General features: G+C 45.5%; 1 protein-coding gene across 1 annotated transcript in view; it reads left to right on the plus strand.

The window, feature by feature from the left end:
- Positions 1-26,009, plus strand: part of AXDND1 (axonemal dynein light chain domain containing 1) — a 563,032-nt gene that overhangs the window by 372,222 nt on the left and 164,801 nt on the right. The window lies entirely within an intron of this gene.

Here is a 26,009-nt window from a genome sequence, read left to right on the forward strand (position 1 = left end):
GCATCATGGGGGAGTCGTAGGTTCCGGCGCAGCCCTGCGGCGCTGTTCATTTGGCGTAGCGGGGACGTTCGGGATGTCATCGCGTTGTCTCTTGTTGTCACTTGGTGCTGGGGGGGGAGCGATCTCCCCATCCGCTCGTCGATCTCCCATCAGCTCTCAAGGCCAGCTCTCGTTCTGCCTTTTCCGGATCTTGGAAAGTAAGGATAGTTCCGTTAGAGCACAACACCTTCAGTAATGCAGGATAAAGTTGAGCGAATTTCTGTTGTTTTTTGTGGAGTTCTGAGCAGATAGGGGAGAACGCCCTTCTCTTCTGCTGGACTTCAGACGAGTAGTCCGCAAAAATCAAGATTTTATGTCCCTCAAGTTCCAGCAGGTTATTATGGCTCTTGAAGTTCCGCAGAATCAGTGTCTTATCTGTATAGTCTAGATATTTCACTATTGTAGGTCTTGGGCGTGCCTTATTGCTTGAGGTTTGTGTGTAAGAGAGTGGTCGCCTGTCGGGTCCCAAGCAATGGGCGCTTTCTACTTTACATTTGTGGGTAATCCCAAGGATGTTTGGAATTGTGGATTCACATAACTGGTGCAAATCTTTTTGTGAATATGTTTCTAGGACTCCAATAATGCGCACATTGTTTCGTCTGGACCTATTCTCTAGGTCTTCTAGTCGCTCCCAAAGTTGTTTATTGTCACGACTCGACTGATCTATGCTTTTAGATGTGGTGTCTAGTCCAGATGATAGGGTTTCTACCTCGAACTCCATTATCTCAATTCGGTTGCTATGTTGTGTCACTTTATCATGGAGCTCGCACAACGTGCCCGCTACTGTAGCTGCCAATGTCTCTTGTATGCCCGGTGAGATAAGTTTTGCAACTTCGATCGCTAGGTGTTTGTAGTCTAGTGCTGTCGTCTCTTTTATTATTGGGTTCTCTTGGTCAGATGGTGTAGGAGACACTGGAGGGTCTCCCGGTGCGGCCCGATCCTTGGGTGTGTCCTCTCTAACTGGTGTTGGTTTGGACAAGGTTTTTAATGGTGTCTCCGCTTGCTTATTTTTGTTATTGCTCCTCCACTTTATTGTCTGGCTGACTGCATATCTCCAGGGCTTACGGCCATTGCGCCTGCCCTACGGCGATTGTGCCGATGGCGATTGTGCCTGCCTTATGGCGATCGTGCCTATGGCGACCGTGTCTGCTTTGCAGACCTTCAGGTATTGTATTTTTGGCTTTTTCTGTGAATAATGTCTTTGTTTTTTCCCTCACCTCTGTGATTTTACTTAATTTTGTTATGCCTCATTTTGACCACAAACTCCTCCATATATGTTAGGTAATATATTTTATATATATATAAATATAGATTGATACTTGGAACTGTTCTTAGAGTATGTTGTTGTGTCAGTAACAGACAGCGGCAGTAAGTGCCAACTCAGGATGTATCACTGTACGGGTAGCCGAGCTGTCGGAGTCACGCTCAGAGTATATTGTTGCACGAGTATCAGAGTGGCCGAAGCTGCTTTGAGACTGTATTGTTGTCCGAATATCAGAGTACCGGGTGCTGCGTTCTGAGTTCACTGATGCGCGAGTAACGGGGCAGTAGAGGATTATAGGGTATATTGTAGCCCAGGTGTCAGAACAGCGCACGGTGTGTTAAATCCATTGCATTGCCCGCAGCTATTAGGTTCGATTGAACCTAATAGCTCAGGGCTCACGGTGCGGACTTCCACTGCGGAATTCCGCACCGTGAATTCACCTGTCCGCACCCGCGGCATGCTCTATTTGTCGCGGGTGTACACGCGGATGGCTTCCATTGCAGTCAATAGAAGCCGTCCGTTCACGCTCTCTTCCGCTGTAGCACAGCGGAAGATAGCGTGAAAACGCTTTCCCGCCCACCGCCGCCGCATCGTATGATGCGGCCGGCGCGTCATATGACACGGCCGGCCGCGTCATGTGACACGGCTGGCCGCATCATGTGACGCGGTGGGCATGTCACATGACGCGGCGGAGGTGGGTGGGGAAGCTTCATGCGGGAGAGAGGACGCCGGATCTGGAGGTAAGTATGGGGTCTCCTGGGGGGCACCGTGACGGGCTCCACCGCGGAATTTCGCAGTGGAGCCCGTCACGGCCATGTGCAGCCGGCCTTAAAGTATATTGCTTCACAGAGTGTCTGGATTACGATATCTGCGCTCAAGGTAAAATAATATGTAGGTATCAGGACCACATGCAGTGTGAAAAGTCTATTGTTGAGCGAGTAACAGGACTGCAGCCGTTATGCGCAGAGTATAATGTTGCACAAGTAGTAGGATTACAGACGTTATGCGCAGAGTATCTTGTAGTGCGTGTGGCAGGACTGCAGGCGTTATGTGCAGAGTATATTGTTGTACGAGTAGTAGGACTGCAGACTTTATGCACAGAGTATGTTGTTGCATGAGTGGCAGGCCTGCAGATGTTGTGCCCAGTATATTGTTGCACGAGTAGTAGGACTGCAGACTTTATGCACAGAGTATGTTGTTGCATGAGTGGCAGGCCTGCAGATGTTGTGCCCAGTATATTGTTGCACGAGTGGCAGGCCTGCAGGCGTTATGCACAGTATATTATTGCACTTGTAGCAGGGCTGCAGACGTTATGCGTAGAATCTATTGTTGCACGAGTGGCAGGACATCAGACGTTATGTGCAGCGTATATTGTTGTACGAGTGGCCGGGCTGTAGACGTGCGCAGAGTCTATTGTTGCACGAATATCAGGACTACAAGCGTTATGCGCAGCGTATATTGTTGCGCGGGTGGCAGGATTGCAGACGTTATGCGTAGAGTATATTGATGTAAGAGTAGTCAGACTGCCGGCGTTATGCGCAGCGTATATTGTTGTACAAGTGGACGGACCGCAGGCGGTATGCTCAGATTATATTGTTGCACGAGTGGTAGGTGTACCGATCTCAGGAGAGATAAGAGTTTGTTTATATTTAAGTTTTCATGGGCCTCATGCACCAGTAGATTCGGGTGTGTTCTGTGAGACTGATGGCGTGTTTGTATGGGATTTCATTCCTCCCTGTCTGGTCCCTACTGGTTTTTTGAAGCTGCCCACAGGGGGAGACAGGTTCTTAGCTCCCTGTCTTCTATGAGGCTTTTACTATGGTCCCCTGCCTATAGGGAAGAGACCAATATGGCCGCCGCTGGCTCTGCCTGGAGGAAGGGGGACACGTGTCTCCTACCGTCTCACACTTGTGCTCCCTCCGCCTCCCAGGGACGCCGTCCGCGCTGTGGCAGGAGCGCTATCTATATATATGTCGGCGGAATTCCGGGGGTTCCGCTCTTCAGCAGCAGTCCACTCGGGCAGGCTCCGAGGATAAAGGTATCGGGGCTACTATGGGGGTGCTTTGCTGCGCGGTTGGCCGGCAGCGGGGGTAGCAGGGCTGGCGAGGTTGGCGCCGCTGTCTCCCTTCTCCTTCGGGTGAACCGTGGTGCCTCTCCAGAGTGGTGTTCTGGCTCTCAGGGTTGAAGGGCTGACAGTAGCTGTGATTAGGTCTGTGTCTGGAGCGGGGTTACCGGAGCTCTGTGTCCCTGGTGCTTACTCCATGGCGCCGGAACCGGAAGTCCATCTCACATGAATTTTTAGGCCATGTAAAACTGGCCTAGAGGAGAAAAAGAATAGTAGAAAAAACATTTTAACAGTTATATATATAATTTATGAATGTTTACACCCCCCAAAAAATATTTTATGCATTGGCAATTTGTATATATTTTATCCAAAACAAACATCAGTCCTTTCTTCATGAACACTTAGATAAGTCGTTTATGGCTTCCTTGATAAGATATTTGTCACACTTTATATCAATCAAATACACATCCTACATTATAACAGGAGCGCTATCTATATATATGTCGGCGGAACTCCGGGGGTTCCACTCTTCAGCAGCGGTCCACTCGGGCAGGCTCCGTGGATAAAGGTATCGGGGCTGCTATGGGGGTGCTGGCCGGCAGCGGGGGTAGCGGGGCTGGCGAGGTTGGCGCCGCTGTCTCCCTTCTCCTTCGGGTGATCCGTGGTGCCTCTCCAGAGCGGTGTTCTGGCTCTCGGGGTTTAAGGGCTGACAGCAGCTGTGATTAGGTCTGTGTCTGGAGCGGGGTTACCGGAGCTCTGTGTCCCTGGTGCTTACTCCATGGCGCCGGAACCGGAAGTCCATCTCACATGAATTTTTAGGCCATGTAAAACTGGCCTAGAGGAGAAAAAGAATAGTAGAAAAAACATTTTAACAGTTATATATATAATTTATGAATGTTTACACCCCCCAAAAAAATATTTTATGCATTGGCAATTTGTATATATTTTATCCAAAACAAACATCAGTCCTTTCTTCATGAACACTTAGATAAGTCGTTTATGGCTTCCTTGATAAGTTATTTGTCACACTTTATATTAATCAAATACACATCCTACATTATAACAGGTCATAAAAAATAAGTACTGGCCTCCCACAGGTGCTTAATGATTGCAACCAGAGATGTCTGGCTTGACTTGTCTGTGTGAATACACAAGTGACTTTTAAAACATACAGGGCTTAGACTGACACATATACATATAACACCTATACCCCCCACAATCATAGAATGGTTTTAACAGGACAGGGGAATGCCCGATTAAAAGTCTTGAAATAGATGGGTATACCAGGGGTTATTCTAAGTCGAGATAGATCCATACAGGAACACTCTGATGTTAATAGGAACAGACCTCTGATTGGCTGAGTGCTGTCTCTGATTGGTCGCAGTGCTCAGCCAATCAGAGGCAGCCCTTTCAGCAGGCGGAGATTTTAAATCCCCACCTGCTGAAAGCGCTTCAGGAGAAGACCCGGCTAGACGCGCCTGAGCCCCGGCAGCTGCAGAAAGGTGAGTATATATATTTTTTACACATTTTAGGGATGATTTTCATGGAAGGGCTTATATATAAAGTCTTTCCCAGAAAATCACTGCAGGGCTCGTCGGCCGCCCATTGCTTTCAATGGAGCCGGCTGTAGCGCCGACTCCATTGAATTCAATGGGAGAACCTTGCGCCTGAGGATCGCGATCTTCACTGTATGTTCTCAATGGGGTCGGCGCTGCTGCTTCCGGCCCCATAGAGCACATGGTGAAACCCCTTGATATGACAGCATCCAGAGGTTTCATATCCAAAAAAGACAGATGCCATAGGTACTTGCGTTTTAAAATCCGCTGCCCTATATTTACCGCTGTGCATTTTTGTGCGCAGGTAAATATCGGGCATGTGACCGTTGCCATTGAAAAGCCTTGGTTCTTTTATATATATATATATATATATATATATATATATATATATATATATATATATTGGTTCATCTATATGCGGATCGCAAACGCAGGTAACATACGAACATAAAAATGCCCGTCTGACTGAACCCTCAATATAAATTAATTTCTAATGTATATGAGAACCCCTAAAACGGTGCCACAAACATTGTAAGTTGTTCTCAACAAAACAAGACGTCATTTGGCAACAGAACTAAAAATTAAGTTATGGCTGCCAAATGCTCTGCATTCAAAGGGACCAATTGTCCAACTCGCTCTATTAAGGGGCCAACTGTCCAATGAACATAAGAGAACAATAACAGCTCTGAGAAGAGCTCCATTGTTTCTCCTGTATTGCTAGAATGACAGTAATCTTCCTGTGACAGAAACTTATCATCTCTTGACTGAACACAACAACAATATTTTATCTTAAATGTCCACAATTTGTTAATATGACATTTAGTGATAAAGGTTTAAAATGTCAACTGAAGTTATTCATAGAAATTGTTTTAAAGCCAAATTTCGCAGGATGAAGGATCAAACAATATATTCACAGATAAGTTTCCAAGTATGTGAGGCACCTTATTTTCCATTGTGCTTGCATTTATGACCTCACATTAATACAATCAGATATAACCTGGGGTATTAGTGTATCTTGACGCCACCAGAAGCTAGGGGTTTGACTGGAGGAATGCCCCTCTCAGACCCCTAGCTTCTGATAGGGTCAAGCCTGCAAGGTCCTTAACACAGTATATGCTGTAAGATGGCAGCATGTACAGGTGATAATGTAAGGCAAACAATACTGTTACCCGGAGCTACAGGTGCCAGTCTCACCTCTTGTGCTGCGCCGCCTGGACTGTGATCTCCATATCAGCTTCTGCGCACACGCCTGTCGCAAAAAAGCTGTGGATTGCCAGGATAATTTAAATTCTCTCTGCTTCTGGCTACAAAACTGAGCCAAGAGCCTGGAGATTTCACAGGGGATCACATAAAAGTTTTAAAATAGTGAAGTTTCATCTGCATCGGTGAGAGGAGATGAAACTTTTCACCGGTGGCCTCGGTATTTGAACCCCAACGCGATCCTCTTCCTTGAACCTTCCCGGATTCTGCACATGCGACCGCCAGCAAACTGCTGGACACATGTGCAGGAGTCGGGGAGCTCAGGCAACTGAAAATCTCCTTGCTCCCAGCGGTCGCCGTGAGCCAGGAGCAGTGACCTCGTTAAGCGGTCCCCGGTCACGTGATAAAAAGGTAGCGATTAGAGTTGAGCGAACGTACTCTGGCGAGCTTGATGCTCATTCGAGTATTAGCGTGCTCGATGGTGCTCGTTACTTGAACGAGCATCAAATCGCGTTTCACCCTGCCCCAGCTTTTGGCTTCTCCCCGCTGCGACACAGCACGCGTCATTTGAAAATTTTTGGTCTGGCAGGAAGGGGAAGGAGAGAGAGAGCAAGAAAGAAAAAAAAAAGCTCGGGACCCTGCGGTCCACATACAAAAATGCTCGAGTCTCCCATTGTAGTCAATGGGGTTCGTTACCCGAGTAGAGCTCTCGAATTTTATGAAAAGCTTGACTCGAATAACGCGGACCCGAGCATTTGGGTGCTCGCTCATCTCTAGTAGCGATCTACCTTAGGCCAGTCTCAGATATCTGGATAGGAATTATGGATTCCGCATGCGTCTGATCCACGGTAATACCCAGATCAATTGCACTGGATTACACAATTCCGCTGACATTAGTGGGTTGGAATTACATAATCCACTTGCAGAAAAGAGAACGCAGCAGGTTCTATTTTACTGCGGATATCCACAACATAGAGCCCATTGTGCTCCATGGTCGCAGATATACCCGCAGCTCATACGCAACTACATTGTGTACAGGCTGCGGGTACCAGTGTCATTGCTAAGCAACGGCGTTGGGAAATACAAACCAAAAAAAGGTGTACTGCACATGACCACCTGTGTGAGTAGGCAGTTATGCGCAGTACATTACGCGGCCGTATGCAGGGTCACAGCAGATTCCACCTACGGCCATGTGAGCCTGGTGTTATTCAGACTGCTACCTGTAATACGTAATTTACCAGAAGCCCCGGCAACGTTCGCCTTCCTGCAGTTCCAGGAGCAGCTTGTTGAGTGCCTTCTGTGTGAGACCGCCGCACCTCACCAAGCTTACGAAGACTCACAGAGAGCCACTTTTTACACCCCATCCCTGCTGCTGAAGTCAAGAAATACCACCAAAAAAAGCATGCCCCATGTACCCATGTACCCATCCTAACCAGCCTCTGTAATTACCCAAGTCTTCGGAAATACCACACAGTTCACATTATTACTTTTATCTAGATTTGGGGAATGCCGAAAAGGGTGCTGAGGGGGGGGGGATATTTTTAGGGAGTCAATTTTTATTCCGTACAAGTGAGCAATGGGGCCTGGAATTTATTCAGTTGTGCTTTGCAATCCAATGGGTGTTCCCTCCATTATAGGTCTTGCCATGGGTTCTGTAAGTAGATTAGAGCCACAATGGGTATGTTTCTGAACACAGGACAAAGGGGGGTATGCATTTTGGGGTCTTCATTCCTATGTACACTGTACAAAAAAACTGTTTTTAAATTGACAAAATTGATCAAAAATTGAAAATCGTAATTTTTTCCTGTTTGTTTAGATTCATTCAAATACTATGGCGTCAAAATGTGCAGTACACCGCTAGAGGAATTTGTTAAGGGGTCTAGTATTCAAAATGGGGTCATTTGAGGGGGTTCCTTATAGTTTTTGCTCAATGGCTCAATGGCTCTATAAGTGGGCAATGGGGCCTGGAATTTATTCAGTTGTACCCTAAAAATCCAACGGGTGCTCCTTCCATTATAGGCCTTGCGATGTGTCCTGTAAGTAGATTAGAGCCAGAATGGATATGTTTTTGAACACAGAACAAACAGGGGTATCCATTTTGGGGTGAAAGTCTTCATTTATATGTGTGCTGTACAAAAATAAACTGTTTTTAAATTGACACAATTGCCCAAAAAATGAAAATCATAATTTTTTCCTACTGCTTTGCTTAGATCTATTCAAAAATTGTAGAGTTAAAATACACAGTACACCCCCAGATGAACGCGTTAGGGGTCTAGTTTTCAAAATGGGGTCATTTGTAGGGGTTCTCTATAGTTTTGGCCGCTCTAGAACTCTACAAGTGTGGTATGAGGCATAAAAGGCCTTCAAGCTAAATTTATGCTCTAAAAGCCACTGACTACTCCTTTTATTTTGGGCTCCGTTGTGCATCCAGACATAAGATTAGGGCCACATTGGGTATATTTGTGAAAACAGGACAAACAGGGGTATCTATTTTGGGGTGCAAGTCTTCATTCATATGTGTGCTGTACAAAAAAATTGTTTTTAAAATGATTGAATAGCCAAAAAAATGGGGGAAAAAACTCACAATTGTTTCCTTTTTGCTTTGCTTGAATTCATTCAAAAACGGTGGTGTCAAAATAGGCAGCACACCCCTAGTTAATTCGTTAAGGAGTCTAGTTTTCAAAATGGGGTCATTTGTGGTAGTTTTCTATGGTTTTGGGCGCTCAAGAACTCTACATGTGTACTATGGGGCCTAAAACGCCTTCAAGCTAAATTTCTGTTCTGAAAGACACTGACTACTCCTTTCATTTTGGGCCCCGTTGTGTATCCAGATATAAGATTAGGGCCACAATGGGTATATTTCTGAACACAGGACAAACAGGGGGATCCATTTTGGGGTGTAAATCCACATTTTCATGTAAACTATAGGAAAAAAATATGTATTTAAAATGACATTTGCAAAAATATGAAATTTTACTTTTTCTCCTCTAAATTGAATTCATTCCTGAAAAAAACTGTGGGGTCAAAATACTTATGACACCCCTCAGTGAATACAATAAGGGGTGTAGTTTTTAAAATGGGGTCATTTGTAGGGGTATCTATCATTCTGACACCTATGAGCCTTTGCAATCTTGGCTTGGTGTAGGAAAACAAAGTGTTCCTCAAAATACTGAAGAGTAATGTTAAATTTGTATGTCTCCTAAATGGTTAAAATAAACATTAAAAAGTTTTTCAAAAGTGCATTCAGAATAAAGTAAATAGATGGTAATATATAGCTTAGCAAAAGTTTGTACAGTATGTTTGCACATATTTGATATATTACAATTGAAAATGTGAAAATAATTTTTTTTTAATTTTCCCAATATTGGCACTTTTAATATGTATACACAAATTATATCGGACTATTTTCACCAGCTAGATGAAGTACAACATGTGGCGAAATAACAATATCAGAATCACTTGGATGTGCAAAACCTTTACGGAGCTATTCTATGTTAAAGTGACACATGTCAGATTTCCCAAATTTAGCCTGGTCATTAAGGTGCAAACAGGCCCTCAGAAAAAAATTGTTTTGACAGAGTCTGGAGGCAGCCCTCCAAAAAAAAAGTTTTTACAGAGCCTTTTGGCCCTCTGAAGAATTTGCTGTTCAGCGTGCTAACATGCTGGTTTAGGAGGAGGAGGAGGAGGAGGAGGATCAGAGAAGGATACACCAAGACCAAGCTACTTCTATCCTTTTTTAAGGTGATAGAGAGTGCATTGTACTCCAGTTCCAGCCTAAAGATACTTTATGTTAAGCCGCTTTCCACCGGTGGAGAAGAGAAGTCAGGGGAAATCCAGCCTTTGTTCTTCTTAATAAGTGTATAATCCATGATAAACCCCCCCCCCCCCCCCCCCCCCGCGCAGCACTAAACACCCTCTCTGATAACACGCTAGCGGCAGAGCAGGCCAGCACCTTCAAGGCGTACAGCGCAAGTTTGTGCCATGTGTCCAGCTTTGACACCCAATAGTTGTATGGAGCAGAGGGATAACGGAGGACATTGGTACAGTCAGCTATGTACTCCCTCACCATCTTTTTACATTGTTCCCTCCTACTCAGCCTAGACTGGGGAGTGGTGACACAGTCTGGCTTGGGTGCCATAAAACTTGGAGAGTGTTCCCCTGCCTGCGCTGGACATGCTGCCTATTCCCCTCGTCTTCCCTGCTTGTTCGCCCACTGAATTACATCCTCTACCGCTAGCATTGTCAAATGGGAAGTTTAGTATCAGCTTTTTCACCAGGGCCTTATGGTATTGTACTCAGACCTCCCACAGAGGAAGAAGCCTCCAAATTGCTCTTCTCCGCTTGCCCCACCACCAGCGCTAGCGACCCTCTCCCCTCACACCTCCTCCGATCCCTCTGCCCAGGGTCATCTCCCATCTCACCACTATATTCAACCTCTCTCTGACCTCTGGCATCTTTCCCTCTTCTTCAAACACGCCATCATATCCCCACTGCTAAAGAAGCCGACTCTTGACGCGACTGATGCTGCCAACTATCGACCCATCTCAAACCTCCCCTTTATCTCCAAACTACTAGAACGCCTAGTTTACTCCCACCTTGTAAGCTATCTATCACAGAACTTTCTCCTCGACCCCCAACAGTCTGGCTTCCGACCCCAACACTCAACAGAAACTGCCCTTACAAGGGTATCCAACAACCTACTGACAGCCAAATTGATGGGCAATTACTTCCTGCTGATCCTCCTCGACCTCTCTGGAGCATTTGACACTGTCGACCACAAACTCCTCCTCAGTATGCTTTGCTCCATCAGCCTAAAGGACACTGCTCTCTCCTGGTTCTCCTCTTACCTATCTGACCTCTCTTTCAGCGTCTCCTTTGCTGGCTCTACCTCTCCTTCTCTTCCCCTTGCTGTTGGGGTGCCCCAAGGCTCGGTCCTCAGCCTCTTCCTTTTCTCTATCTACACAGCACCTATTGGACAAACCATCAGGAGATTTGGCCTCCAATACCACCTCTATGCTGACGGCACCCAGCTATACACCTCTTCCTGTGACATAATCGACTGTCTGTCTGCTGTCTCTAACACTATGTCCTCTCTCTACCTTAAACTAAACCTCTCTAAAACTGACGTATTGGTATTTCCACCCTCCACTAACCGACCTTATCCTGACATCTCTATCTCAGTGTGTGGAGCCACCATAACTCCAAGACAGCATGCCCGCTGCCTTGGGGGTCATATTCGACTCCAATCTCTCACCACCCTATATTGCCTCCCTCATCTCAATCCATCACCCAGCACGGGCTCTCCACTCTGCTAATGAAACTAGACTGCGCACCCCTCTAATTCGAACTTCTCACTCCCGCCTCCAAGACTTCTCCAGAGCAGCACTGGTCCTCTGGAACGCATTACCAAAGGCTACCCGGGCAATCTAGCACTCGAAAAACTGTACCTCTTCGGGGAGGCATACTGCATTCCCTAAATAAACGCCTCTATACTCCGTATGATAACATGCTCCCTGACCTATTGACTGCAATCCCTGCTAGCCGTCATAAACCGCTCCTGCAGTCATAACGATTCTGCCATGACACAGCTAAATGTCTGACTATTGTCTGTGTATAGCATCCCTCACTCTCCACCTTGCTATACTGTGCACATCTCCAGCCATTTTACCTTCTGTATCACCCCATTACTTGTAGTATGTAAGATCATTGGAGCAGGACCCTCACCCCTATTTTTCCATCAACTGATTACTATGTAACCGTGCTTCTGTAATTTTTGTACTTTTGTCTCTCTGTATTCCCCTTGTCTATATAAGCGCTGCGGAATATGTCTGCGCTATACAAATAAAGATTATTAGTATTATTGTATCACTCTCGTACTCCTTTCCTCTTCGGGAATGAGAGTGGAAAGGTTTTCCTTATACCGTGGGTCGGGAAGGGTGAACACCCAGTAATCCGTGTTGGCCAGAATGCGTCTAATGCGAGGGTCACGAGAAAGGCAGCTTAACATGAAGTCAGCCATGTGTGCCAGAGTCCCAGTACGCAACACATCGCTGTCCTCACTAGGAGGTTGACTCTCAGTCTCCTCCTTTACCTCCTCTTCAGCCCATACACGCTGAACAGATGTGAAGGAAGTAGCATGGGTACCTTCTGCAGTGCGGGCAGCAGTCTCTTCCCCCTCCTCTTCCTCCTCCTCCTCCTCCAATACACGCTGAGAAACAGACCTGAGTGTGGTCTGGCTATCAAGCAACATATTGTCATCCCCATCTTCTGTTCTATCCGCAAAGTGTCTGCCTTAATGCTTAGCAGCGAACTTCTCAGCAGGCAAAGCAGTGGGATGGTTACGCTGATAATGGCGGTATTATCGCTCACATTTGTGTTGACTCCTTAAAGTTTCCTAACACCTGACAGATGTCAGACATCCATGCCCACTCCTCTGTGAAGAAGTACGGAGGCTGACTACCACTCCGATGGGCATGTTGCAGCTGGTATTCAAAAATGGCTCCACGCTGCTCGTAAACCCTGGCCAACATGTGCAAAGTTGAATTCCAGCGTGTGGGCACATAGCACAACAGTCGGTGAACTGTCTGCTGGAAGCACTGTTGCAGGGTCCTGAGGGTGGCAGCACCTGTGGTGGTCTTTCTGAAATGTGCGCACACGCGACGCACCTTGCTGAGCAGCTCAGACAAATTGGGGCCGTTTTTAAGAAAGCGCTGAACCACCAGATTAAACACGAGGGCCAGGCATGGCACGTGTGTTAGTCTGCCAAGCTGCAGAGCCGCCAGCAGGTTACACCCATTGCCACACACAACCATGCCTGGTTGGAGGTTCAGCGGCGAAAGCCACAGATCTGTCTGCTCCGTCAAACACTGTAACAGCTCTTGGGTGGTGTGCCTCTTGTCATCTAAGCTCAGGAGTTTCAGAACGGCCTGTTGACGCTTCCCCACAGCAGTGCTGAAGACCCTCGAGCTACCACTGATGGCGACGTGCTCACAGATGGTAATTGAGAGGTAGAGGAGGAGTTGGGGGGGTTGGAGGAGGTGGCATAATAAGCTGGAGCAACCATGACCGAGGTAGGACCTGCAATCCTCGGTGTGGGTAGCACATGAGCAGACCCAGGGTCAGACTCGGTCCCAGCCTCCACCAGGTTAACCCAATATGCCGTTGGGGAGATGTAGTGTCCATGCTCGCCAGCACTTGTCCACGTGTCGGTGGTTAAATGGACCTTCCCAGTAACCACGTTGGTGAGGGCACGGCTGATATTCCGTGACACGTGCTGGTGTAGGGCAGGGACAGCACAGTGGGAAAAATAGTGGCGACTGGGGACCAAGTAGCGAGGGACGGCCACCGCCATGAGGTGGCGGAAAGCCTTAATTTCTACCAGCCTACATGGTAGCATCTCCAGGCTCAGCAGTTTGGAGATATGCACGTTTAGAGATTGTGCATGCGGGTGGGTGGCTGCATACTTGCACTTGCGCTCTAATATTTGTGTTACGGACAATTAAATGCTGCGCTGGGACACATTGTTGGAGGCAGTGGAGGACCGTGCAGGTGAAGGGGTGGGTGCAGGGCGCAAGACACTTGTGCCTGCATCCTGGGAGGGAGATTGCATCTCAGTGCCAGCATGTGACAGGGAAAGAGGCAGTGGTGTTACCCGCAGGTGGTGAATGGCCTTTACTCCATCTCATCGGGTGCTTAGCTATCATATCCCTGCGTATGGTGGCGGTGGTTAGGCTGGTAGAGGTGGCTTCCCTGCTGATCTTGGTGCGGCACAGGTTGCGCACCACTGTTCATTGGTCGTCCACTCTCTCATTAAAAAACCTCCAGACCTTCGAACACCTAGCCCTCTGCACATGAGCTTACCATGAGGAGGTGCTGTAGGGAACAGTTGAGGGATTACTTGCTCTGGCCCTGCTTCTCCCTCTGGCCACCCCACTGCCTCTTCCAACCTGTTCTGGTGCTGCCCGTGCCGCCCCCTCTGAAGCGCTGTCTTCAGTAGGCTTACCAACCCAGGTCGGGTCAGTTACCTCATCATCCACTAGCTCTTCCTCTGAATCCTCAGTCTGCTCCTCCCTCAGACTTACTGCCCTAACAACAACCTCACTGACAGACAACTGTGTCCCATCATCATTATCATAATCCTCAACAAATACTTCTTGAGACACTACTTGGAAGTCCCCACTCTCATTACCTTGAGACTGTGAAAGGTTCAAATTTTGGACATCAGTCACGAAAAACTTCTCGGGTGGGACATGAGAACAGTTCCTGTGAGTATGCCTGTTCTGAATCTCTCCTTTTCCTGCAGTGACCAGCCTGGGAGAAGGGAGGAGCAGCGTGAGCATTCACAGGTCCAGTCCCCTGGCTAGCATGAGTGAACTGCGTGGAAGACTGGGTGGTTGATAAATTACTGGACGTGTTATCCACTATCCACGTCATCACCTAATCGCACTGTTGTGGTTTTAATAATGGTCTACTACGTGGACCTGCAAACTGTGAGATGAAGCTAGGGAGTGTACATACACTTCTCCCTCAGCAGCAGGCACTGTTTCACCCCACCCAGGACCTCAGTCTCTGCCCACACCCTCATTCGGACGTCCACGTCCTCGACCCTTACCCCTAGTGTTGATCATGCTGTATAATGCACTGCGTTAAAATGTTACGCAAACTGTGAGGTATTTTGCATACGCTTTAAGCCAAAAATAGATTTGTAAAATGTGCACAGTCTTGTTATATAGTGCAGATCGAGAGGACACACAGTAAGGGCATTTTACGTACACTTTAAGCCAAAAATAGACAGTGTAAAATGTGTACAGTCTTGTTATATAGTGTGGATTAACAGGACACATACTTGGTCCTATTATGCAAATGCTTTCAGCCAAAAACAAATTAAAAAAATGAAAAATGAGGAGTTTTGTTAGTTCCTATATAATCTGTGTACACCAGTAGCAGTATACTGTATAGAACTGGTAACAGTATGCAGTATACAGCCGGGATGCTTGTGAATGTGTTACGATCGGGTGGGCAGACTAAGCACGGGGCCCACACGATCGTACCCAAAAGGGACTGGATGAGTTCACAGGTTTCTGGCAAACTGACCCTGTGCTACAAGGGGGTTGACCTGGCCCTACCTAAGCGGGGACATTGCCCCAATAAGGGTAGCCCAGTGGTCTTCAGATCTGGGCCCTAGCTGATCCTAGGAGCCACGCACCAGAACAGGACACATTAACATGACAGGGACTGAACAACAGGATACACAGAGCCAGAATACACAGCATACAGCAGCCACAATGCAAACACTAATAGCAGATGATACGCTGAATATAAATGCCAGGTATTAGTTGACATTTTGTACAAAACAGGAAAGCTAGCGGGCCACTTCACAGCTCCTGGCTATACCGCTAGTCCCTACACTAACCAGGAGTCCAGCAGCACCAGACACAGGTCACACAGCAAGCTGACACAAAACTGTCACAGTATAAACGAACAAACGGACATGAACCAACAAGACACAGATCACACAGCAAGCTTGCAACAGACAAGGATTCATGATTGCTCACCCTCAACACCAGACAGAGACTGACCAGGAGCTGGATTTATATGTGAGCACAGACCCAGGAGATTGGCTAGCAGGAAGTACAACACCCAGCCAGCTAAATCAATTAACCCTGTGAGGGCTGTGCTGCTAGGAAGCTTAGAACTACAGAACCCAGCAGCACAAATAACAGAATGCTTTGTGCGCACTACTGGTCCCAGGCAGCCAAACTGATGATGCACAAAAGTGGAGTTGTAGTCCTAAAAAGGACTGTTGGGTTCTTTGAAGATGATTCCCTGCCTAAAAGCTCCTTCTAGCCTACATGAACGCTCTCCCTCATTCACAGCAGCTCTGTCCCTCAGCTAATCCAGGCTCCGTGTGAGGCGATCATCAGGTGACCTGGGTTTTTATGATCCTAGGTCACCTGATCCAGCCAGGCAATCACTGCTATAGACGTCCACGGGGTTGAGGTGCCAAAGCCTTCCCTGCATGTTCATTGGCTAAAAAAGCCACTAAACATGTGGGGAGGAGAGGGTGAAATTTTATCGAACACCGCGTGGTGCTCGCCCGAGTAACGAGTACTTTTGAGTATGCTAATGCTCGAACGAGCGTGCTCGCTCATCTCTAGTAGTCAGTACTCCGCTGCCATTATGTACAGTGATTCTGATTGACCCCATATAAAGTTCAGCTCTTCTAGGAGGATTTTCCTGACATTTTCTTTATTGCATTTTCAGCACAAGCCATAAGGAGCTAACAGCACATCAAAAGAATCTGATTGTTGAAAGTATCAGTCAGGAGAAGGGGACCAAAAAAATCTCCAAGGCATTACTTGTACCATGGAGCACAGTGAAGACGTCAACAAGAAGTGGATTAAATTCAATAGAATTGTACAGATAATTGGTCACATTGAAAGTGGAAAAAAAAATCTGAAACAATTCTTTTTTTTTTTTTTTTTTAACATGACAAAAACATGACATTTTAAGGCCTCCTGCACACTTGCGTTTTTTTCACGCGATTGTCAATGGGACTTTCTAATGTTAAAAACGCATTGCAAGTTAGTGCTATGCAATTTTTGTGCAATGTGTTTTTAACATTAGAAAGTCCCATTGACATTTGCGTGAAAAAAAACGCAGCAATATTGTGTGAAAAAAAACGCGCAAGAAAAACGCAAGTGTGCAGGAGCCGTAACCGGGATGTGTAGACTTTATATTCACGGTACATGTAATCTTGCCCAGTCTATGAGACTATATAAACAGATAAACCTGCCAGTTTATTATATGGTTGTATAGGCAGCATACAGCATCTCTGCCAGTTTAACCATAGTGCAGGGCCATAGGGTAGCACTCTTGGTTCAGGGCCCACCTCATAGAATCATAGAATGGTAGAGTTGAAAGGGACCTCCAGGGTCATCGGGTCCAACTCCCTGCTCACTGCAGGATTCACTAAATCATCCCAGACAGCTATTTGTCCAGCCTTTGTTTAAAGACTTCTATTGAAGGAGAACTCACCACCTCCTGTGGTAACCTGTTCCACTCATTGATTACCCTCACTGTCAGAAAGTTTTTTCTAATATCTAATTTGTGTCTCCTCCCTTTCATTTTCATTCCATTGCCTCTAGTCATTCCTTGTGCAAATGAGAATAGGGATGATCCCTCTGCACTGTGACAACCCTTCAGATATTTGTAGACAGCTATTAAGTGTTCTCAGCCTTCTTTTTTGAAAGCTATACATTCCCAGATTCTTAAACTGTTCTTCATAGGACATGATTTGCAGACCGCTCACCATTTTGGTAACTCTTCTCTAAACTTGCTCCAGTTTGTTTATGTCTTTTTTTAAAGTGGGGTGCCCAGAACTGAACACAGTATTCCAGATGAGGTGTGATGGATTGTAATAAACTATGTAAAATGTCTATTGCAATTATGGGCTTCTTTTCCTCACTAACAAACACTGCCTCCCCCTCGCCCACCATGTTACTAAAGATGGAAACTCCCTCGTCTAGGAATTTCAAGATAATGATCTCAGCTCCTGGAGGAAGAGACCCATATAAAGACAATAATCAATCAGCTACAGATTCGTACTTCATGACGTACCAACTATGCATACCGCCTATAAAACCCTATGCAACTTGATTAGAATAAAGAAGTATCATTTAGCTGAACAGCAGGTTCCAGTGTGATTCTTTTCTGCATGCACAGGCCTCAGGCCTTAGACCTGCTAATCAGGAAGGGGGCAGATATTCGTCATCGAGTACATTTAGTACCAATCCATATCAGAGGTCTGACTAAGGGCTCACACCCACTTGCGTTTTTTTTAACGCTGCGATATTGCTGCATTTTTTTAACATGATTGTCAATGGGACTTTCTAATGTTAAAAACTTATCACAAGTTGGTGCTTTGCAATTTTTGTGCGATGCATTTTTAACATTAGAAAGTCCCATGGAGAATCGCGTGAAAAAAACACAATATCGCGTGAAAAAAATGTGCAAGAAAAACGCAAGTGTGCAGGAGCCCTTAGGAAGAGTAGAGGGGAATAATGACCTCCCGTGATCTAGACTCTATGCTTCTCTTAATACATCCCAGAATTGTGTTTTTGGCTGTTGCATCACATTGTTAACTCATGTTCAGTCTCTGATCTATTAGTATACCCAAGTCTTTTTCACATGTGCTGCTGCTTAGTCCAATTCCTCCCATTCTGTATGTGCTTTATTCATTTTTTTCCCCAGATGTAGGACTTTGCATTTCTCCTTGTTAAATACCATTCTGTTAGTCGCCGCCCATTGTGCAAGCTTTTCTAGATCTTTTTGAATACTTTCTCTCTCTTCCCTAGTGTTAGCTAGCCCTCCTAGTCAGCATTATGAAGGTAAATTCAGATAAGCAAAAAGTAAGTTGTCGGTGTCCCGTGAAAAAAGAAAGCCTTTATTAACCCCTTGAGTGGCACGCCCGGAAATTTTCCGTGAGGAGCTCCACTGCTCATAGCAACATAGCCCTGAAGATTTCCGGGCTATGTATCACTATGGGAGCTGCAGAGCACAATGCCACAAGCTATGAAAGTGTGCTCTGCCTGCACAGACCCACAGAGAACAAAGCAAGGGCTTTGAAAAACCAGCAGAAGATATTGCCGAAATGCCGGCTATCTCCTGCTTTGTTTACAGGTTGCCATAGAGACCATCGGCTTGTCAGAAGCAAGCCGATGGTCTCTGTGGCAGGGAGAGCTGGTTGTTAGCTGTCAGAGGACAGCTAGGTACTAGCTCTTACAGCAGAGATCAGAGAAAACCTCCGATCTCTGCTGTGTTAACCCTTTGCATGCTGCAGTCTATGTGACTGCAGCATGTAAAGGGCTTTCACTGCAGCATGTAAAGGGCTGTCACCATCGGACCCCCGGAATGTGATCAGGGGTCCTGATGGGTCCCTGTGGAAGTCCCCTAAAGGGACAAAAGAAAAAAAAAAACATTAAAAAAAAAAAAAAAGTAAAAAAATTATAAAAAAAATAATAAAAACACTTGTCTCCCTTTACTTTGTAAAAAATCAAAAATATAATCACACATGTGGTATCCATGCATCGTAATGACCCAGAGAAGGAAGTTAATACATTATTTAACCCCTTAATGACATGGCCCCTTTTTTTCTAATTTTCCCCATTTCTTTTTTCCTCCCCCCCTGTTTAAAAAATCACAACTTGTCCTGCAAAAAACAAGCCCTTATATGGCCATGTCAATGGAAAAATGAAAAAGTTATGGCTCTTGAGACGCAACTGCCAAATTAGTTGAAATACAATAATTAGATCATTTTTAAAAACCTGCCCTGGTGGGCACGACAGGGTGGTAGGAAACCCGCCACTCAAGGGGTTAATTGAGTGTTCCACATAGAGTCCCAAACAGAGGACGCGTTTCGATTCAAAGATGAATCTTGATCACCACACACAAGTAAAAAACATAATTTCCTTTAGGGCTCCTTCCCACAGACGGATTTCCGCAGCGTAATAAGCGGCGGAAATCCGCTGCGTTGCCCGCAGCTATTAGGTTCTATTGAACCTAATAGCACAATGCTTATGGCGCGGAATTCCACCACGGAATTCCGCACCATAAAATCACCCGTCCTCACCCACGGCATGCTCTATTTGCTGCGGGTGTATGCGCGGACGGCTTCCATTGCAGTCAATAGAAACCACTTCCCCACCTACCGCCGCCGCGTCATATGACACGGGAGGCCGCATGTCACATGACGCTGCGGCACGTCACGCCGAAGCGTCATGCGGGACGTAGGACGCCGGATCCGCAGGTAAGTATTGGGGTCTCTGGGGGGGGGAGGGGCGCCGTGACGGGCTCCACCGCGGAATTCCGCGGCGGAGCCCATCACGGCCGCGTGCAGCCAGCCTTATAGCAACATAATTAAAACTTAATTAAAAACAAGCTGGCATGTTAGACTCTTGACCTTTGCTTGTCTGCTACTAATTTAAATCTGGATTAGAGCAAAGCATAATGAAACTTCAAACTTGTGATTGTTAGTCAATTATAATTGCTAATAAATTATCATGTTTCAGGTGTCAATCCAAAAATAAATTTGACTTTTATACTTGGATTGGTCATTTTGTTGCATCATAATAAGAAGAAGAGCCAGAAATAATTGTCGTTGGTCATTTCTCAATACATAGAAAAATGTATATAATATCAAAAATCCCTGATTATAGAGATGTAACATGAACTTATGCTAAACAAATAGCAAAAAAAAAACACAGATAGTTATGAATCCATTCTATGAATTGAGCCATTTATATACCTGGTATCCCATATATATAACCAATGTACTATCCATACATGTGATCATCGTTGGTCATTTCTCAGTATATAGAAAAATGTATATATTATATCAAAAATTCATGATTATAGAAATGTTACATAAGTTTATACTGAATTAATAGGCGGAAAAAAAACACACAGATAGGTATAAATCCATTATATGAATTAAGCCATTTATATACCAACGTAGAGATGAGCGAGCCTACTCGGCCACGCCCTTTTTTCGCCTGAGCGACGTGATTTTCGAGTACTTCCGTACTCGGGTGCAAAGATTCGGAGGGCGCCGTGGGTGAGTGGGGGGTTGCAGTGGGGGGGAGAGGGAGAGAGAGAGGGCTCCCCCCTGTTCCCCGCTGCTACCCCCCGCTCCGCCACGCCTCCCCCCCCCCCCCCCTCCGGCGCCCCCCAAATCTTTTCACCCGAGTACAGAAGTACTCGAAAATCGCGGTGCTTGATCGAGTAATTACTCGAAACGAGTATACTCGCTCATCTCTAATACCTAGTATCCTATTTATACATCCGATATGCTATCCATACAGGTGATCGTCGTTGGTCATTTCTCAATATATAGAAAAATGTATATGATATCAAAAATTCATGATTATAGAAATTTTACATAAATTTATACTGAATGAATAGCAAAAAAAAAACAAAACCTTAATGGATGTATATTTAATCCGTTCTGTAGTTTAGACCTCCAGGATGCCTCGTATTCAACTTATATATCCAATATGCTTCCCATACATATAACTGTTGCTAATTAGAGATGAGCGAACGTACTCGGATAAGCACTACTCGTCCGAGTAATGTGCTTTATCCGAGTACCTCCCCGCTCGTCCTGAAAGATTCGGGACGCGCTGCGGAGCGGGGAGCTGCAGGGGAGAGCGGGGAGGAACGGAGGGGAGATCTTTCTCTCCTTCTCTCCCGCCCGCTCTCCCCTGCTCCCCGCTGCGACTCACCTGTCAGCAGCGGAGCGCCCCGAATCTTTCAGGACGAGCGGCGAGATACCCGGATAAAGCACATTACTCGGACGAGTAGTGCTTATCCGAGTACGTTCGCTCATCTCTATTGCTAATCAATCTTGTATTTTCTACCTTTTTTACCGTTTCAATTCCATAGAAACGAAAGGTATCAACCTTTCCTTCATGTATAGCCACAAAATGTTTGGCTGCTCCGGATTTGCCGGCCTCCCTGTTCTTTATATAGTGCAGGTTTTCAGTTATTCTTAATTTTAATTTTTTGATGTCAGAAAATTTTCTGCTATTTGTAGTAGAAAAAAACTGTTTATTCTGAAACTTTAATTGTGGTTCACAGTTAGTTAATCTGTTCTGTCTCTTTTATCCACCTTTTTTATGGATATTTAGAATTCGGTCACTATAGCCGCGTTTATGTAATCTATGACAGATTGCATTTTTTTGTTCCTCAAAATCCATAGGACTGGAACATGCCCTTTTGGCCCTAGTTAATTTCTCTATTCGAATGGCCTGGATGGTATGCTGGGGGTGGGCACTGGTAGCGTGTAGTATTGCATTGCCCAAACTAGGTTTCCTGTACATTCTGGTCTCAATCCTATTTGTGTGAGTGTTTCCTTTCAATGTCAAATCTAGAAACGCTGTAGTCATCTTCTCACTGGTTAGTGTAAATTTCAAATTACAGTTGTAATTATTTATATAACCTTCAAAAGCTTTTAAAGTGACATCAGCTAAATCCATTTCTGGTGGATCACTCCAGATTATTATACTATCATCAATGTACCGATAATATTGTACCATGTGGCTATAATAGGGATTCTGATCAGAAAATATGAAGATTTCTTCCCACCAATTCATAGTGAGGTTGGCAACGGCAGGAGTAAACCTGGAGCCCATCGGGGCTCCAGATACTTGTAAGAAATGCATATTGTCAAAGACAAAAAAATTGTGTTTTAATAAAAAATAAACACTATCCGAAATAAATTGTTTGAGTTCTGTGTTCTAAAGACTGTATTTTTGAAGATGAACAGCTATCATAGATACTTGGTGTGGAATACACGAGGAAAGATTTATGACATTGCATAAGATCCATCTATAGTGCGGTAACCACGCAGTATTATTAGTGAGCTTTTCTTTTTCCTTATCGTTACATCCCTCTTAGCTAAGTGTCGTCGGCAAATTTGATCAGTTTCCCATCAATTCCCTCCTCCAGATCGTTTAGAAAAATGTTGAACAACACTGGGCCTAGGACAGAGCCTTGTGGTACCCCACTTGATACATTCTTCCACTTGGATGTGCAGCCATTTATGACCACTCTTTGAGTCCGATCGCTCAGCCAGCTGTGAATCCACCTAACAGTTGCCTTGTCAATCCCATGTTTGGTCATTTTTTTCAATAAGTATAGTATGAGATATTTTGTCAAATGCTTTACTAAAGTCAAGATAAACTATATCCACCGCATTTCCCTGATCAACCCAGTCGGTGATTCTGTTATAGAAGGAAATTAGATTTGTCTGGCATGACTTATTTGATACAAACCCATGCTGGCTCTGGTTAATTACTCCATTTTCATCTAGGTACTTGCATGGCCAGTCTGAGCCTGCTATACAGGAACTGTTCTGACACCTCTTATTCCATAACACTTCACTGTGTCAGGAGTGTCGTTGGTAGAATCAGTTACGGGAATTATGTATGAAACCATACATATGAAGTCTTAATTGTGAATATGTTTTTAATGAAGATTTTAACAAGATCTTTTATTTTACCATTTATTAAAATATTTATCTGTTTAAACTGCTTTATAAGAGCGAACTTATAGGGGGCGTAAAATCGGTGTATTTTTGTTCCCGAAAAATCTGCTGCAAGCATTTTCCCCATGTAAAGCAATAGGAAATAGTTCACAGCTGTAATTTTCCATGCATAATTTTTCTGTTGGAGAAATATGTATTTCCAGCTTTCTGCTGTACATGCATTGCGGATTTTGGATGCAAAGTTTTTTCGTAGACTTCAAAGTTATTTGAAATTCTGTACTGAAAGTGAATAAAACCTATTAATTTCAATGGGTTTGTACACTTAACCCATTAAGGACCAGATGCGGTAAATATACTGCGCCTGTTCCTGGGTTTAAAATATGTGTGTGTATATATATTTATACAGACACACTGTATATACTCAAGTATAGCTAGGCTTATACTCGAGTCAGTAAGTTTTACCAGTTTTTTGTGCATATTTTGCATGTGCACTGTGTTTGTGGAAAAAAATACATAGCTTGCTCGGTTTTCCTGCGCAAATTAAGACCTGATCTAGCTTCCTGCATATTACGCAGCAAAGGACCTCATCTTTGAGGGGTGGGGAGTGTAAATACCCACGCAAAAGCGCAAAACGCACGCAAAAGCACAATACGCTGCGCAGTTCGGTTAAAAACAGAACACATTTGGATCTCATTAGGACAAATAGCCTTTTAAACCAGGCCAGCGGTGTGTCCCGAGCCCACGTTAACACGTACTGCGTTCGCATGTACAGTAAAATGCACCAATACGTGCGCAAAAGCACCTAGTTTATGGCAAAAATGCGTTGTGTTCACAATTGTGCATACACTCCTATGAAGCTGCCCTAACGTTTTTTTCAGATGACTATACACAATTGTGCTGGCTTTAGTGCAATGTAATTGTGCCATGAACGAGGTTGATTTGTGTGCATATTGGTGCATACTACTCAATTTTTTTCACATGCATGCTCAGTCTCTGCAATAACTCGGCACTCCATGCTAGGCTGTGAACGCTACATTGTCCTGCAGGAAGGAAATTGCAGAGAATGGTCGCTTGGTCACCGGCCGGCAGATTTTTCGTCTACCAAAGGTGAGGTGAACCGAGGGAACTGCAAGAGACAGAAGATCGGCAGGTAGAGGGTGTGGTGAGAAGACACACGGAGGAGGAATAGGTAAGTATAAAATTGTTGTTTTTTAATCACAGAACACCTTTAACTTATACAGATATCGTAAAGCAAGCCCTTACTCATAACACTCATTAAAAGCTGCCACAAGATGTTGGTCCTCCCTCACACGGGCGTTGCTGCTGAAAGCGTCGAGATTTAAATTGCGGTGCTTTGCTGTGTTTTACTCTTGTTTTAGACGCCGGCCTTTAGCACTCCTCATCGTTGATGAGCGTTAAACACCCAAAAATAGAACAGACACTGCTCGAAAATCGCGATTGAGCGGCTGTTTGAGAGGCGCCATTAAAAACAATGGGAGCCTCTGTGTCAGGACTGGCGTCCGGGATACTGGAAGTCCCTCAAGAAACCCGCAACCCCTGTCCCTGCCTACTTGCCCCCCTGGGCTACGCCCCAGGGCGACAACTGGATGATATTCCCTACACTCACTAGGGAAGCAGGACACGGGGACAGAAGAATGGTCAGACTATCCGGGTCGGCGAGAGGAGAGTACGCGGTATAAAGGGGTCAGGCAAAAATTAAGTCAGGTCCAGAAAGCAGAGAGTCAAAAAGCTGGGGTTAATACAGGAGTCAAACAATACGCACGTGCAGCTGGAAGACCAAACTAACACTGGCAACATTTTGCACACACAGACAGGTTTAAATCCTGTCAGAGCTCCTGCCCCAGCAGCTGATTGAGGCGGGGAGTCTGGGAGTCTGACAGCCACCGGGAACACCCAGCCCCAACTGGGACCCTGCCCCCAGGCCTGCCGGAGGCAGAGAAGAAGATGAGTGCCGAATTGCCATGAAGCCGAGGACGCGGCTAGGGGTGGCCGCCACCACGTCCCTAGCGACCCGGCAGCGAGGAGGAGCCTTGCGGCCAGGGGAGGTGACAAGGAAAGGGGTCCCCTGCGCCGCATGGCAGTCGGCTGTGTGACAGGACCGGTGGAGAGGGAACGGACCCGCGAGCCCCTGGTCCTGACACTCTGACAGCGTATAGCGCTGTGCTAAAAAGCGCAGCACTAAACGCTGTAAATAACGTCTGTGTGAGTGAGGCCTAAATTACTTTCTGCGTAGAGAACAATAGATTCTTCAGGGCTCTGTACAGTACAAAAGGGGCGTAGCTATAGGGTGTGCAGAGGTAGCAGTTGCTACTGGGTCCTGGAGCCTTAAGCCAAAAGGCCCCCTAACATAAGAAAATACCACTATTATAAATGGCACATGAATGATTGGGGGGCTGTGTTATACATATTGCATTGGGGCCCCTTACATTTAGCCTCTGCCTAATCTAGCAATGCCCCTGCCTGCTCGTGTTCCATTGATGAGCTTCTTAAGAGACCCAACAATGAAGAGGAAAGCTGCAATTGTGATTCTTTAATAAAACATGTTAAAAAAAACCTCTGATCTCTTATAAGCCGGTCAATTAATAATGTGTTTGGCTAAGGAACAAATTATTGGATATTAATAAAGTAAAGGGGGGGGGGTCTTTCCCCCAGTATGTGGTTTGAGGTTCTCATTAAGCCTATGGCAATCTCCGACAGAAAGGCAAAAAGGATTTAATATAGAAATATTATGATTACTTATCCACAGCTTATTCTTGAGCTGCTTGACTAAGGCTGAGCTCACATGGCTGTAAGCGGAATCTACTTGCCGAGGCCTACAGC

The sequence above is a fragment of the Eleutherodactylus coqui genome, chromosome 3 (assembly GCF_035609145.1).
Source record: "Eleutherodactylus coqui strain aEleCoq1 chromosome 3, aEleCoq1.hap1, whole genome shotgun sequence".
NCBI lineage: Eukaryota > Metazoa > Chordata > Amphibia > Anura > Eleutherodactylidae > Eleutherodactylus > Eleutherodactylus coqui.